Below are 13,674 nucleotides of genomic sequence, written 5' to 3'. Positions count from 1 at the left end.
TCAAATAGAACTATAATCCTTTGGAGTGCTTCATTTGCATCAGTTAAATATGATAATACTACTTAATGTATACAGTGATTTACACTTTCCAAAATTCACATTTATTATCTCTTTGATCTTCATAAAAATTCAATGACAGAAAAAGCAGTGGTTAGTATCCCCATTTGAATATGATCACAGATCAGAGGTGAGTATACTTTCTTAGGAGAAATTAAGACTCAACATATTTTCCAATTCCTTCTTGGGTGCTCTTCCTAGTTCACTATGTATTAGTAGAATATCCAGTTTGGACTTGACTTTTATCTGACTATGGAGCAAGAGTCACCAAAGCTGTTGAGTTTGCTTTGATCTTTACTTGGGAAAAAAGAACTACTTTAAATAGTAAAAAAATCCTGAAAAAGCACAGACTGTGAATGGTGCTTCGTGAACTTTTCTGCCTTCTCCTGTCACTTTGGCAACTTTCTGGTGGTGCAGCTCTCCGGGTCCGCTTGTTCGGTCTCTCTTTCCCTCCGCTTTGGTTATTTTCCTTTGCTTTGGTTTAATTTAGAAACTAAGAGTGTTTTTACGTTTTATTTTAATTATTAAATAGAATTTGCAGTCACTCTTCTTAATTTAGAAAGAGATTCTGTAGAATATTTTTCAATTTCTCTTTTTTAAACTAAATTATTGAATTTTCCAAAGTGTCCCTTTTTAGCTTTGTGTTCTTTTTCTGTGGGGTGGGGTGGGTGGGGGAGGGGGCAATCCTGGATTCTATGACCATTCTACAACTTGCTAATCAATAACGTTTTCTTTTTCCCAGAAAGTTTATTTCTAGTTTTAAAACTGATACCCAAAATAACACAAAATTACAAAGTCAAAATTTCAGTTTTTTTCCTTGGGCTTTCAAGATCAGCTTACCCATATCATGTTATTTTTAAATCTGCAGATGTGGTCAGTCACTCAGAAGAAACTTTTTGAAATTTTTCCTTTTTACAGACTTAATTGAATAGCTTCAAGCATTTAAATAGATTAAAAATGTATTTATTCTAGTTTTGTTTTTAAATTCATTTCTTTGTACCTACAATAACAAATAAAATAACTTCTGCACATGTAGGACATGTGTATATACATATATATGTATATATATATATGCCGTGTGTGTATATATTCCCAAAAAATGCATACATTTTATAAGCTAACACCTTATATTCACAGATCTAAATCAATTACTCACTTTCACATTGTAAATAGGATTTAGAAAGTTATCCTCCAATTAAGAGAGCATCATAAAAATACATGAAATATCAAATATGTGCATATTCCTTTTAACATTAAATTTCAGTGCTATGGCTTTTTGTTTTTTTGACTGAATTGACATACAGTAAAAATTACCCTTTTCTGGTAAAGTTCTATGAATATTGACACAAATGCAGACTTGTGTAACCACCAATACAATCAAGATACAGGACAGCAAAGTTTCCTTTAATTCCTTAGAATTTCTCTTTACTTCTCCAGAGGACTATGTCCTGCTGTTCCACAAATATGTGTCCTTGGGTTTCTTTCTATAGTCTGGTCAAATATGACAATGTCAATTTCCTGATTGGATAATGTGCTACAGTTATAACAGATGTTACCTAGGGAGAAGCTGGGTAATGTGACCACTCTACTGTTTTTACAATTTATTTGGGGTCTATAATTATTTCAAAATAGACAGTTAAAAATGATCAAATCTGTGCATCCTACAGGCCTCTTCACCTGCAGCTCATCTTTACATATTAATACAAACATTTTTGTACTTTCTGTGTGGATGTAAATGCCGTAACTCGAAATTCAGTTTTTGAGGGTATGAGTTCATTTTCTTGTTGTTCCAGAACAGTTCCCTCAACCTCCTAACTTCCCCTGTGCTATTCCTTTTCAACCACATCCATCTGTAGCGTCAAATAGTCACTGATCTGATCTCTATCATTATAGCCTCATTTTTCAAGAATGTTACAAAAATGGAATCATAAATATCTATTTTTTTTTTTGGAGACTGGTCCTTTTCACTCAGGATAATGCTGCTGAGATTCATCCAAGTCTTTGCCTGTATCAGTAGTTTCTTATTACTGCTGAGTAGTTAGGATTCCACTATCCGGAAATATTACAGTTTGTTTAACCATTCACTTGTTAGAGAACATTTGGGTTGATTCCCATTTTTGTGCAGTTATGAATAGAGTTGCTATAAACATTTGCATGCATTTTTTTTGTATGATGGTTTCTCTAGAGTAAATCATAGGAGTGGGATTACTGGAGTGAATAGCGAATGTCTAACTTTATAAGAAACTGCCATACTGTCTTCCTGAGTGACAATACCTTTCACCACCAATATGTGTGAAATACAGTTGCTCCACACCTTTACCAGTAGATGGTGTTATCAATGATTTTTACTTTAGCCTTTCTAATAGATGAGCATTTGTATCTCAGTGTAGATTGGCAACTCCCTAATGGCTAATGATGGTAACCATATTTCCATGTGTTTATTTGCCTTCTATATAGCCTCTTTGGTGACATTTCTGTTCAAGTCTTCTGTCCACTTTTAAACTGAATTGTTTGTGTTCATATTATTCAATTTCAAGTGAATTTCAAATATAATCTGGAAACAGTCCTTTGTTGGATAAATGATGTACAAATTTTTTTCCAGTTTTGTAGCTTCCCTTTTATTATCTTAATAGTGTCTTTAGCAGAAAAAGTTACTTTTTTTATGAACTTCAATTTATCAAATTTTTTCTTATTTGATTTGTATTTTTGGTATAATGAACAAGAACTCTTTGCCTGACTTCAGGTCCCCAGGGTTTTCTCCTAGAAGTTTTATATTTTTGCACTTTACATGTAGATCTGTGATCCATTTTGAGTTAAAAATTTACATATACAGCCTAAGATTTAGGGTAAAGTTCATTTTTTTGGCCTAGCATATCCAATTGTTCTAACACCATTTTTGAAAGGAGTATGTTTTCTCTGTTGAACAGGCTTTACATCTTTATCCAAAACAATCGGCCCAATTTGTGTGGGTCTCTTTCTGAATTCTCTATTCTCTTCCATTAATCCACGTGTCTATCTCTCAGTCACTTCCCCACTGTCTTGGTTACTGTAGCTCTATAATAAGTCTAAAAATCAGAGGTGTGATTCTTCCAACTTCATTCTTGTTTTTCAAAATTCTTTTTGCTAGTCTACATCCTTTCCTTTCCAAATAATTTTAGAAACAAGTCATCTCTACAAAGAATCCTGGTGCTTTTATAGGTATTACATTAAACCTACAGATCAATTTGAGGGGAATTAACATCTTTCCTATTAACATCTTTCCTATGTTGAGTCCTCAGATCTGTGAACATACTACATCTTTACATTTGTTTAAGTTTTCTTTGATTCTTTCATCATCTTTTTGTGGTTTTTAGCATAATGATCTTATATAAGTTTCATTAGATTTATGCTTGACCATTTCTTCTTTTTTTTTTGAGCTTTTTCAGTCTTACTAGTTTTAGTTTTGATTGGTAGTATATAGAAATAGGGTTGATTTTGTGTTTTAACTTTGCATCCTGCGAGTTTGCTCTGTTCACTTATTGGCTTTACATTTTAAAAATTAGATTCCTTGCAATTTCACATATAGACAATTCTGTGGCCTGCAAATAATTTTATGTATTTCTAACCTATATGTTTTTTATTTCCTTTTCTTGCTTTAATGCATAGGTAAGGACTTCCAGTAGCCTCAGCAAAGTTTTAATGTTCATTTTTTTTTTGGGCCCAGTATGATGTATGGTGTCTGTTCTCGTAGATTTCCAAACTGTTTCTTATAGGTTTCATCATATGAGATTTTACCTTTTCTCCTTTAATAGAGGTTTTCTTTTTTGGTTTCCAACCAGTGAGGCACCAGAAAATAGTAGCTAAAACTCTGTTCATTCTTTTTTAACTTTAAACAGTTTAAATGCTCCTACTTCCCTTAAATACTGAAGCCATGCTAAAATCCCTTCAATAAACACAGATGATCCTGATAAGTCAACAAGGATTCTAAAATTCCAATTAGTTTGGCAATTCTCTAATGAAGATGTTACTTTATCTTCTAAGAAGTCTAGATAAAGATATTACTTTATCTTCAATTTTCTTACAGATGAAACACCTGCTATATCACAGAAGACTGCTGGAATGGTTAAATTAATTAAATCCCTTGCAAGCAAAGCACAATATAGGGAAATCACCATCAGGAGATCATCAGCACCTCAAGGCGGCAGACAGGAAGTACAAAGTCCATGCGCGAGTCTAAGAGTTAAGCAACCAGGGCGGACTTTATAGATCAAATTCGAGCCTCCAATTGTGAAAAAGCCAAAAGCACTCATTCATTAAGGTAGTGTAAAGGTGGGTGCATATAATGGAAAGGTGATGTAAAGGTGGATTACTGAGACAGAGACGTGGGTACAGCGGAGTAAACTGGAACATGAATCTCTGGGATTGGAGCGCCAGTACTCAGAATCACTCCAGCGGTAGTACTGGATTCCAAGGCGTTAGGCAACTGTCCCTCAAATACTGAGGCAGGACTTAGTGATGGTGGGGGGTGGGGAGTGACCTCTATTTTGAAGACAAGCAGGAATAATTGGTTATGAAACTTCCAGATTTTGATAGCACAAAACATGAGTGAAAGTTCCAGGCATCTTCACTTCTTCCTTTTTCCCCTGGTAGTACAGTGTCATTATTTTCTTCTTATATCAAAATCAATTTTTAAGTTAAAGATGTTTACATTTGAAATAATTTTTATGTGTGTCAAATACGTAGATTTATTGCATTAGTTCTATTGATCAGAGTAAAACATTTTAGAATTGAGCAGCTTCTGCAGTGTTCCTTCTAAACAAGGGGTTTCTGTCATAATTAGCATTTCTACAAAGAACTCTATCTTGAGAAAGGAAATTGTTTATCACTCAGCAGGTATTTTGGAAACAAACAGAGAGCCGATCTGTTGTAAAAAAAAATAGGTATTTCATGTTGCATCATTTTGGACAGATTCTTGGACAGAATTTCCCTAACAAGAGCTTTCATCTCATGAAAATAATTTTTTTCTCACATATCACTTCATATTAGGTCATGACTCAGTCTTAATTATGTTCTTATTTTAGGTGTAGGTGTAGACCTACCAGGATATAAAGGAATGTGATAAAATGAACTGAGCAGATAATCCATTCTAGTGATTCTATAATTCTGCTTAGGTTTCCTTTTACCATATCACTCATGTAGTGATGTGTTACTGAAACACCTGGTCATTTACCACAGATTAGCTCTCTATATGTTTCCAAAATACCTACTGGGTGATTAATCCTTTTCCTTCCTCAAGAAAAAACTGTTTGTTGAAATGCTGAAAATATATCAAAATCTGTTTTTTTTTTCCTGAATTCAAGTCATTCACATAACTGGTGTGGCTTTTTACAGACTCCTAAAGGTCACCCATGCAGTTATTTGCATTCATTGCGCCATCAACAAATATAAATCAAGCCCCCTGCAAGAAAAAGAACTTTAAATTTAGGCAATGGGCATAGACTGGGCCCAAAGGATCCATTTCCACTAAATGAGGCTATAAAAACTAAGCATGACCTAAGCATTCTTCTGCCCTCCAAAACAAGGCTCAAGATGACAGTAAAGCCAAGAAAACATACTGCCTAGAAGAAAGCAAAGGACGGGGCAAACACTTACTCATTCCTTCATTCTTGGTACAGCAAAGCACACATAAAATATAGGTTTGGAAAGAACTACTGGTCTGGTGCATTAGCTTTTCTTGTATTTCTCAGATGGTATTGCTATCAGAGGTTTACACACACACGCACACATGCACACACCATTTGCAGAGGAAAAGCATCATCTCTAAGATGAATGGGCAGTATACATAACCCAAAAAAACACAAAATAAGAGCATCCAAATCATTACTTAGATGAAGTACAATATACATTTCTCTTCAGTCCAGAATCTTGGCGTGTGAATGTATAGAGTGGAACTTCTCTTCTACTTTGGTAAATTCATATGAAATAACCTGTGGTGATTCCACCAGGTTAGCTGGAGCAGCACAGGGCTTGCATCAGCTGAAAAACCAGCTTGATGGTGGCGAGACAAACTAAGGCAGTATTAGATATTTGGTATGGTGGCATTTATTGTGTTTATTCTATTGAGGAATAGAATGGGCTCTTTGTCATAATTGCTTTCGCTTGGAATTTTGGAAGAGCTGTATGGATTCCCTTATATAAATTAACTGTGAAACAAAAGTACTCTGCATATTTTCCTCTCACTGAAGAGTTAGATCAGTTTGCTAGTCCAAGACCAAACTAAAATTATATGGATCAACATTCCCTAAAGGAATGTTAGGAGAAAAAAATTTGATGCTACCTGTAAGCAACGTTAAATAGGATGTTTTACTTTGGAGCTCTACGGTGCTTATAATAGGCTGAAGTACATTAGGAATATCCTAGAGGGCGATGCAGTGGTCAGTGGTTCCCAAACTTGCTTGGACACAGAATCCTGTTCTTGTGGAGCATCTCACTTGACAAATGCTCCCCAGAGCACACTTGAGGGAAACACTGCTTCAAATGGTTTCAACAGAAACATCATTCAACCTGGGAGATCTTGATCTTAGCGCTCCATCTTGCTAGCTGGCCCCAGGTGACTGTGGCAGGGACCACAGTGAGTGTAACTGTGTTCCTTTTGTTTTCTACACAGTGAAAGTTGCTATTTGGTTTGATTTTACCTGACCGAAACTGCATATCTATCAGCGGATACGATTTTGGGGTTACAAAGTAGGCAACGCTCCATTCCTTGGTTGATTATAAAAAACAAATTGCAGTGGTAATTGGTCCTAATATAAAATTTTGATGCAATAAAGTCCTGAAAATGTGTGCTATATTATCAGTTTTACTTATTTTTTTGCTTATAATCAGTGGGTTTATTTATGAGTTTTGTTCTGTGTGTATATGTCTATACCAGTGACCCTTGGTAGTAATACCATTTGAGATATACTGATTAGAGAAGATACTCTACACTGAAGAAATTCCGTTATTTCACTAGACCAACATAAAATCTCATCACATGTAGAATGCATGTGAATAATGAATATCTATACATTACTGAGATAAAAGCAATTCTTTCTCTAGTGCCCACTCCCCACAAATTATCAGATGGTCCTTTCAGTAACAGTAGTTCAATCAAGCCTGCAAATTCAGATCAAAGCATGATTCGTTTCAGTTTTTTAAAAAAGTAAATTCAGTCGTGTGGAATTTACTGAAAATTTCACACAGATGGAAAATTTCACTCTGCAACCAGCTAGCTTTCTGTAGAGTAGAAATAGTCTGTTTCTGATTCTTGTGCACCCCTAATAGGTATAGATGGTAGTGATGTGCCTTCTTGGAGGAGGAGGTAAATGAAGTGGCAGACGTTGTGCTGTCAAGCAGACAGGTACTCAGTTAAGAGACTTTGACTAAATTTTTTTCCACTCAAGTGATGAGTTGTTTGGTATCTTCGCGACTCAGTCTTAGTTTCTGTGTCTTGAAGAAGCACCAATAAATATTTAAGAATACATAAAAAGGGCAAGTCTAAGGAAAGCAAGAAATAGTGCTCACAAGAGGCTGAGTTGAAGGGAAACATTTCCGGGGGATGGAGGCTTGTGCAGGGGTAGTGAAAATCTAGATTTCTTGCTTCTTTTAAAATGTTGCTGCATTTACTCCACTGGGGCCACATCCGCCACCGGGCCTGCTGTCTCTTCAGACTGGTCCTGCACTCTGCAGCTGGCCCCGCAGGTGTGTGTATACTACTCTGCTCCCCTTCTTCATGCACACAACCTGCCAGGCCTCTGTAGACGCTGGGTCAGTAATGGGCATGGCCCAACAGGTTTGCCCCCAATAAATATGGGGCAATGAGCAGCTGCTCCATTCTCAGCACAGACTTGAGGAAAGCTAAGAAGCTTCATTCCTGGTGCCGGGGCTGCATGACCAGTGGGAAGCCCCACTTTCTGAGAGGTCTCGGAATTGAAGGTGTATGGAAGTGGGGCCCACACTGGCCTGGCACCAGGCTCAGGCTTTAGATGAGTCCCATTGCAGTGCTTGGCCAGGCCAGGGCGGTGGTCATTTTATTCCTGAGCATGAGGAAGAGGTAGACATCCTCCAGACATAGAGAAACCACCTCTGGTTCTCTCTGGTTTAGGATCTCTTCTTCTTGTTTTCTTTACTAGATAAGGCATTTAGAGGGGCATAAGACACCACAGTAATCAGGCTGAATCTTAGAATGAATTCCATCTACAAGCTCCAGCGATAACTCTGTGTGCAGGGAGTGGGGAACTCAGTTAACCTCTCTGTTACTCAGTATTTTGATTTGGCCAAAAGTGATGATCATCATATTTGGTGACCTCATGGGTGCCGTGAGCATTATTAATGAGACAATGTGAAAAAACTGTCAAGGAAGTGTCATGGTAAGGTTAGTCCCAGGTGTACTTATTTGAAGCTTCTCATTTCTCTTTAAGGAAAAATCTGTCAAATGGAAAGACCTAGTACTACAGAGGATGGAAAAGAAAAAATAATGTTATTAAAATAACTTTAGCAGCGGGAATAGCAAATTTACACAGCCACACAGTGAACCCTATTATGCCCACTTCTGAAGTACCATTTCTTTATCATTTCACCCAGCCCTGTTTTTAGAGCATGAATATAGTTTATTGTTGGAAATGTAGATCCATTCCAAATTCCCCTTTCCTAGATGATTATAGTTAATGAAACAGATCTAAAATGTCTATGGCTATGTGCATATAGTAGGTGTTACACATATGCTGGAAGGAAAGAAGGAAGGAAGAGAAGAATTTTCATTTGTTTGGTTTTAGAATGATATTATAGTAGAGGTAGACAGGTCAGAAATAATGGAGGAAGATCAAGAATGTGCCTTTAAATACTATAATGCTCAAAATCATTTCTATTTATCAACCAACAAGTCTTATTAAGCCCCCACTGTGTCCAACACAGGGACAGTCAGAGACAGGTTTTAAAACATGCCCCTTTATACTTACCCAACAGGGCAGATTCCATGATCATGAGTGTGCTTCCCCCAGGGCGAGGCTTAATCCATTGCACTCCGGATGAGCTGACCCCTGCGATTTCCCCAAAAGTGGGAAACTCAACTGCGTAGTTTATGGAGGTGGGGGACTGCATTTGAAAAAAAAAAAAGGCCTCTTATTAAAACAGTTTAAAACCTAGTTGGAGAATTAGAGCAAATATACATGTACATACATGAAATTATTACACATGATAGTGATAGCTATAAACTCTAGATTATTAACTATTCAAGAAACGGGCATCAGAGAAGGGAGCAATCACGAGGGACTGACACGGTCACAGAGGCCTCCTGAAGGAGATAGTCCTGGAACTGGGCTTTAAGATGAAAACTGGCTCTGTCCCATCTGTTCCTCGCATTGACCCTGTGAGGTTAATCTCTTTTCGTAAATGAGGAAACTGCTCAGGCAGATGAAGTCACTTAGGAAGGTCAAACAATTGAGGTCTATCTAACTGCGGAGGTCTCACCCCACAGCACTGTCTTCTGTAAAGTCTGGTCATTGCTATAATAGGGAAACAGCCAAAGCTGGCCTCGTCTGCTCTAGCCCCTGCCCCACGTAGGTCTCTTCACCCAACTTTCCTCCACATGTCCTCTGTTTCGACCACACCTTGTGTTTTAGGAAGGGTCCTAGCAGGAAACACATGACCCAGATAAAAGAATTTAACTAAAAATAACTTAATGAGGAATTATTTTCAAAAAAGTAGGCCACTGGGGGAACAACAAAGCTCATGAAGCATCCAGGAACTAGCAAGAGCAGGAAGCCATTGCTGACTGAAGCGGCAAGGGGAATAAAATGGAAATACTGAAGCCTGGAGAATGCTGGGACTCTGAAGGGGGTCAGGTACCAGAAGCAGTAGCTTTCCCTAGGCACTGCCAAAACTACACTGAGAATAAATACCCTGGCCTCTCTCTCCACCTGTCCTTGCATCTCCTACTAGTGTTGACCATTGGTCAAACTTCTGGAAGACAGAGGGCAAGCGAGTCCAAGGGATGTGGTCCATAGACGTCAGCCTCGCAGTCACAGAGAAGGGAAGAGTAGGGAATAGATCTTAAGGTAAAAAGAGATACGACAATCTCCCTTTGCCAACACTGCTGCCTCAGAGGGCCCTCCATTGCCTGGCTGACTTCTCTCCATCCTTTATGATTAATCCAAGGATCATAGACCCTGGGCAGCCATTTATAACCCACAGCCTGAGTTAGGAGTTTCTCCTCTGTGCTCTCATGGTCTCTGTGCCTACCTTTATTCTCAGCCCTGTCGTGTTGTTGGTTGGACCCTGAGCAAGCCAGAGGCATTGGGGCTGATGAAATCACTACCCTAATTCACCCTAATGCACACAAGGCAGCTGATCAAATTGAGCACTCAATGACAAGCACGTATTTCCCAAAGTTTTGAATTTCATTTAATTTCAAACATAGAGAAAAGGTGCCAAAATAATATAAGGAACTTCCTTGTTTTTTTCCCCAGATTTACCAATTAACCTTTTGCCTATTTGCATTCTCTCTCTTCTAACTCTCTCTCTCTCTCTCTCTCTCTATATATATATATATATGAATTTCTCTTTATTGTTAGAAAGTTGGAACAATTATATCCTTTGCCCCTAAATACTTCACTGTGTATTTCCTAAGCACACAGGCATTCTCTTACATACTCAGAACACAATAATCAAAATCAGGAAATGTAATATTGATACAATACTATGATCTAGTCCACAGTCCATTTTTAAATTTTGTCAGTTGTGCCAAACTTGTCCTTCATAACTATCCCTTCTCCCTTCCCCCTGTCCAGAATCCAATAAGAGATCATGCATTGCAGTTAATCGTTGTATATCTTTAGTTTCCTTTAATTTGAACACTTCCTCCACCTTTCTGTGTCTTGATTTTTATATTTTTGAAGAGTACGGGACACTAATTTTGTAGAATGTCCTGCAATATGGCTTTATCTGATGTTTGCATATGATTCAGTCCAGTGTCTTCATTTTCGGCAGGCAGACCACAGAAATGTCGTGTCCTTCTCGATGTCTCACTGAGTGATGTCAGTCTGTCTGGATAGTGGTGATGTTAACACCAGTCATTGACTAAGGTGCCAATACCAGGTGTCTCCATTATTAAAAGTTACTCTTTTATATTCTTAAATAATTTGTGGAAGTCTCTGAGATTATCTAAACAACCTGTTCCTCATCCAATTCCAACTGTTTTTAAAAAAAGGTAACGAGGACAATTTACTGGGTATGGTGGGCAAAAAAAGGAAGCGACACTAACCTTCAGTTACTTCTAATCTCTTGCTACTGATGTCAAGGCAGATCACCCTCACCACCTAGGGTTCTCGCTTTTGAATGACAGCCTGTCTCTGCTGGGTTCCTGTAAGGCTTCTATTAAGAGAAAATTGAAGGGGCCGATTTGAATCTCAATAAAAGTAACGAACCAGCCTCAGCAGCGCCTCCCTGGGATCAGGGCTCAGCCTTTTATAATCCCCCTGTCTCCTCCTTCATCTTCAGAAGCAGGGATCCCTTCCTTCCTGTTCCAACTTAGTAACTGAGTGTCCATCAAAACTGGGCAGCCTTTGCACTGGCTTATTTACTTCAAAGGCCTGAGCAGTAGAAGCATAACTTAATTATTATTGACCCAAGTCATTTTTCTTGCTTAGGAAACCATTTAATAGCATTAGGAGCTGAAGTCTGGTAAAATTGGAAACCAAAATAATCTTATCCTCAGACCTTGAAGACTAATACAAGGTTAATGTTTCTGCCTTTAAAAAAAAAAATGTATTTTTAGGGTTTTAAGCTGGTAACTCTTTTCCTTTCTATATGTCTCATAGTAAGATAATCACAATGAGAACTTTATTCTTTAAATTTTTATTTTTCTAGGTTTTTATTATAATAGAGATGATATAGAATGTTACATTAGTTTCAAACATACAACACAGTGACTTGATAATTACATACACATTAAATGCTCACCACAGTTAAGTGTAGTTACTTCCTGTTACCATGTCAAGGTATTACAAGATTATGGGTAACATTCTCTATGTTGCATTTCTATTCTTATGACTAATTTATTTTTTACTTTGAGGTTTGTCCTTCTTCATACTCTTCACCTACTGCACCCATCCCACTAACCCACCCTCCTTATAGTAACCAATAGTCTGTTGCTAGTATTTATGGGTCTATTTCCTTTTTTTGTTTCTTTGTTTTTTTTTAAGATTCCACATATAAGTGAAATCATATGGCATTTTTCTTTCTCTATCTGAATTATTTTGCTTAGTGTGATACTCTCTAGGTCCATCCACATTGTCACAAATGACAAGATTCCCTTCTTGTTTTATGGCTGAGTAATATTCTATGCAATGAGAACTTTAAATCACCTGTAATATATTACATTGTACCATTAGTGTAGTTGCCTGTGCCACACTAGAATGGGATCTGCCTGAGGCCAGGACTGTGGACCATTGATTTGCATGTGCATCTCACTCTGTCTAGCATCTTACATAACACATCATGGGTACTCAGGTTTAGTTGAATAATAGAATTAATTAAATGGCCCCCAGGTTTCTAAATCATTCTTCACTTCAGTCTCCTTCATTAAAATACTTCAATCTAGGGACAAAGGATCTGAGTTCGACTCTATCCTCCTCCATTTTTTTTTTGGCTGTAAAATATGAAATTTTACTGATAAACATTTCAGGAAATCTAAATAAATGTTCAGATATCACATTTACAGAAAGAACTATTTATATTGTTAGTATTTTTTATTTTGAAAGGGTTTAAGACCACAACAAGCTTCCAAAATTACACAGGGAGTTCCTGTATACCCTTTGTCCAGCTCCCCCCACTGATAACATCTGACATCATCGAGTGTGTTTGTCCATAGCAGGAAACTGACTTTGGTACTATACTAATAAACTCAACTACAGAACTATCCTTATTTGGGATTTACCAGTTTTTGCAAACATTTTGTTTGCTTGTTTGTAGTTCTAAGATATTTTATCCCAGGTATAGTTTTGTGTGACCTTCATTACAATCAGAATACAGCACTGTTCCATCACTGCAAATAAACTCCCTCATGTGATCACAGGACCTCCTCTCCCTTCCCCTTCCACCCTGCCCATGTCTAACCTCTGGTAACCTTTTTATCTGTTCTCTACAATTTTGTCACTTTACGAATATTACATAAATGGGATTACACATAGGTTACGTTTTGTGATTGGCTTTTCTTCCCACTCCACGTAATTCCCTTAAGATCCATCCACAGTGCTGCCCTGAGTCACTTTCCCGTTTCGTCTCCCTGGCTTCTCTAGATGATTTCTTCTGGTTCCATGGCTTTAAATGGCTAAAACTCTATGATGATGGCTTCTGAATCTGTATTTCTGGGTTCTTAGAAATCCAGTCTTGGACATTTAGATGACTGCTTTATGACTTCATGGACGTTCAATACATTTCTCAGAAGTAACCTGGCTAAAACATATTTCCCTCAAACCTACAAAAGATTAGAGGAACTCTGCAAGTTTTTTCAGTTCACTATTTGCCAACTTTCTGAAGACAAATATTGAACAGCCCTCTTTGATTTTTCTGTTTCCTTTACTTTTTAAAATTAAATTAATT

The 13,674-nt window shown here is 37.5% G+C and overlaps 1 pseudogene; it reads left to right on the top strand.

Annotated features, from left to right (window-relative positions):
• Positions 1-9,024: 9,024 nt before the first annotated feature.
• On the top strand, positions 9,025-9,197 carry LOC118935758 (U1 spliceosomal RNA; annotated as a pseudogene).
• The last annotated feature ends 4,477 nt before the right edge of the window (positions 9,198-13,674 follow it).

This window comes from Manis pentadactyla, chromosome 19 (assembly GCF_030020395.1).
Source record: "Manis pentadactyla isolate mManPen7 chromosome 19, mManPen7.hap1, whole genome shotgun sequence".
In the NCBI taxonomy this organism is placed as follows: Eukaryota; Metazoa; Chordata; class Mammalia; order Pholidota; family Manidae; genus Manis; species Manis pentadactyla.
The sequence above is the reverse complement of the archived record's forward strand: the minus strand, read 5'-3'. Positions and strand labels throughout refer to the sequence as shown.